The 3,795-nt window shown below is 41.8% G+C and overlaps 1 long non-coding RNA gene and 1 pseudogene across 2 annotated transcripts; both read right to left on the bottom strand.

Annotated features, from left to right (window-relative positions):
- Positions 1-592: 592 nt before the first annotated feature.
- On the bottom strand, positions 593-1,287 carry LOC147622244 (uncharacterized). The gene is made up of 2 exons (XR_015269733.1): positions 1,191-1,287; positions 593-1,028 (listed from the first exon to the last, which is right to left on the bottom strand). It is a non-coding gene; the product is annotated as an uncharacterized LOC147622244 (long non-coding RNA).
- Positions 1,288-2,145: 858 nt separating this feature from the next.
- LOC147622243 (PRA1 family protein B5 pseudogene) lies at positions 2,146-3,084 on the bottom strand (annotated as a pseudogene). The gene has a single exon (XR_015269675.1). The product of XR_015269675.1 is annotated as a PRA1 family protein B5 pseudogene (transcript).
- Between the last annotated feature and the right edge of the window lie 711 nt (positions 3,085-3,795).

Raw genomic sequence — 3,795 nt, 5'->3', positions numbered from 1 at the left:
ATTGAACCAAACTTAATAGAATATCAAAACAAAGCATTTAAAGACACCAAGTGACCATAACAAAGCCCCAAAATATAACATAAACCATACTTCCATGGCTCTCCTCTCCTTTGAATTTGTACAGAAAGATCAATAAAAGGAAAGATGAACTTTGGTTCTAAAACAAAAAATCAACACACCCTTCATTCTCTCTCCCACTTGGTCTCTATATAAAAATTATCCTAGGATTGCGAAGATCTAGTGCCATAAATATGAAAATCGAGGTAAAAGAAGAGCTCAAGAAAGAGAAACAATTGGGATATGAAAGTTGAAGGCTATACACAAAGATTCACATCTCTCTCTACAAAGAAGGGAAAGTGATAAATTTGGGGAAAACCCTCCCAAACACTAGATTCAGAGCATACAAAAACATGGATATCTGCTACATTCAGAGCTGCTTTTTTTTAGCCTCTACATGTACTATGGATCTACACAAGAGCAATGCTACTTTCAAGAAGTTCTTCCAAAGCTTTCCCACATGGCAAACAAATATCAAATTATTACTAATGCGAGACGGGCTCTGGAATGTCGTCAAGGGAGGGAGCAGAGGAAAAACCTGAAGATGTCCCTACATCAACATTTGTGTAAGCTTGGAATGACCAGAACAACTGAGCCTTGGCACATATAGGTCTTGGACTGGCAGACAACCTCATACATCATCTCGACTTCGACAACACTTCAAAGAAGGTATGGAATAAGTTTGAGAATCTATTTGGGAATAAAATTAACAATTCTAAAGTCTTTCTCTAATAAAAATACTAGTCTCAAAATAAAAAAGCACCATTCTCTTTAAGAGCACCTTGGCACCATAGGTTCTCTCTTGCAGCAACTAGGTGCGCTTTCTTCATGGACACGACTCTTGACAGGCTTGCCTCACATCTAACTTACATGTCTTTTATTTAACATTTCCCACGTGTGGTGGCCTTTTACCATACTAACTAAGCGTCAGACAGGGGGGGCTTATAGGAAAACCCCACACATGTAGATATCTGCACGAACAAGCGAATATTCAATACACAAGACATGCGATTTTTTTGTTCATTTATCACAACTGATTGACCTACAGTCTTGACTCTTCATTGATTTTCGGGAACCTTGCAACAACCATCGAACATAGGTAACCATCTAATTAATGAGTTGGCGTTTCTTACCATAAATATCAGCACAGAGCAATTTCTGTAAGACATGAACCAGTAATTGAAGACGGCACTTTGGCAAGCTTTCATGAGCCTGGCCCACCCGAGGCATATAAATAGTGAAGGAAAAGAAACAGTAATCTACCTGCAGTGGCATTTGCAAATGAAATATCACAAATATTGTCCTCATCAATATACCCTGAGTCAGCCTATCACCAGGGATGGCCAATGGCCATGCTTTTCCTCCAGGGAGCTAATAAATCGGCCACCATGACAGATGGAGCTAGTTACTAAGGTGAATGTTTACACATATTGACACCAACTGAGTGAGGATTCCAACTGCTTCAGTTGTCTAGAGTGGAGAAATTTTGGTAAACACAAAAAGGATTAAGAGATTGTATAAGATTACATAGCTTTAAGCTTTAATATCTAACCTGGCTTTTAACATATCTTCAAACACTAGAATGACTGTCAGCGGAAACCAAATAATAGAGGATAAATTATTGAACAAAAATCATAAATTTTTTGCACATGCCACAAGCATCAAACGAAGACAAAATCCTCTACCAAGGGACTAAGAACCTCTAAAACCAGTCCACAAAGAATGCAGCCCGGGGTTCAACTCTGGAAGTGGGGCTTGGTTTTAAAACCTGGTGGCTGCATCTGCTGCTGCTGCTCTCTCTCTCTCTCTCTCTCTCTCTCTCTCTCGGCCAACATTGTATGCTTTGTAAGACCCTAAAAAGGCATGACACAGTCTTCAACTTCCTTGAAAACTGCCAAAAGGTTGGTTTGCTTATCCTATTATGCATTTTTCCAAAAGATAGAACAGGAGAACTGTGCATTACTCAGTGGTGAAGTGATCAACATAATAATATGGTACCTCTGACGGCCATGGAAAATGAAAGCTTGTTAATTTACATTCTTTTATAGCATCCATGTACAACGATCGAAGAAAGGCTAAGGTGAGAAATCTTCAAACAGTAGATCCATTTATAACAGAATGAAATAGAATCCTTCATATAGAGTACACAGAATACATAGAAAGAGACAATAAAATGGGATACATGTGCATCAAACCCTGCTGGTGGACACATTTGTCTGTGGTTGAAAACTGATGGAATTGCCAGATATATTATCTGGCACTTCGAGGAAGAGATCGTCCGGTGTCCGCAAAGCCGCGTGTACAGCAACAAGCGCTGCCGCCATAGCCAAGCCCATGAGAATGGTGCTCCCTGTGCTTGTTAAAAAGACCACGGCAAAGGAGATGATTCCAAGGACAATCAGGACCTCCCTTTCGCTGTACGACCTGTTGAAAAGTACGACAGGCTCTGATCTTGAGAAGTACAAGAAGATCCAAGCGGCGGCTAGCGCAAGGAGAATGACGAGGGAGCCCGGGTGCCAGAGAAGGCCGAAGCCGAGAACCACAGCAGCCAAGACTGCATAGTTAACCCTAAAATAGCTCAGATTCTTCTTCATACGGTTGGTGGCATCGGCAACAGAGTCTGGTCTGGCGAAGCAATTTCGATCCAAAACCTCAGACCATGGCCGCTGGCGGGCCAGAACGACCTTGCCCGTCTCAGACACACTGACGACGAAGGCCTTAGCAGAGGTAGCGTATGTGGATATCGATGTCGATGATGTCGATGATGCATTCTGATAAATCGGTAGAGTATCTTGACCTGCCATCGCCTGTGCGAAATCCAAGACAGCAGAAGCAGGGAGGAAACCCTATAATTTCACAGAGACGAAGCCCGAAACCTAGACAGCAGAAGCAGGGGAGAAACTCGAAATTCTTCACAGAGACGAAGCCTGAAACCCTCGACTACTTAGCCCTAACCCTGATGTGCGCCTCACGGCAATTTCCGGCTTTCTGCGAAGGAAGGGTTGGTCGGCGTAAGAGGACCTTCACACGTCTGCGGTGATGTCCACATAAGTGGGTGGGCCTTCACATGTCTGCGGTCTAAAAAGCGGGCAGGCGGCCCGCGGGTGTCACATAATGGGCAAGAAACCCTTACCAAAAGAAGAAAGCACCTCCAACATAATCAGTGTTCGAAAAAAACCCGGGTTTAGTGTAATTTGCACCTGCAACTTCTGAAAATTACCTTCAAATTTTTAACTTGAAGGTACAAAAACCTCCAAAATTTGGGAAATTTTAGAAGGAAAACCTCCAAAATTTGAGAAATTCTTCAATTAATAATTTCCCAAATTTCTAATGAAGGTATTTAACTTTTTGGCAAAATTATTTTTTTCGAACACTGAACATAATCTGTCAACGCGAAAGGAAAAAGGAAAAGGACCCTTATGAGGGATCTATGACATGGGAGCTCTAATTATCAAGGAACGGAAACCTCTTAAAACAGAGTGTGCTAACACACTAAACTAGCAAGAGAAGAAATAAGGCCTAGCTCCATGGATGCAAAGGAAAAGCAATCAACAAACATGTAGAAACCCTACTTGAATTCCTCCAATGTCCAAGCAAAGCAAGCACAAAGAAACCCTAGCTAGCAAATCAGGAACGTAGTTGACACACATAAACCCTAAGGAAACAGAAAAAAACTAGCTAGTTACAATAAACCCTAGCTATGTGATGTCCCTGAAAACGACACAAGAAACCTAACGA

This window comes from Cibotium barometz, chromosome 29 (genome assembly GCF_041138505.1).
Source record: "Cibotium barometz isolate CiBa-2024 chromosome 29, ASM4113850v1, whole genome shotgun sequence".
Lineage (NCBI taxonomy): Eukaryota > Viridiplantae > Streptophyta > Polypodiopsida > Cyatheales > Cibotiaceae > Cibotium > Cibotium barometz.
Note: the sequence above shows the minus strand (reverse complement) of the source record. Positions and strands in the feature narration are given on the sequence as shown.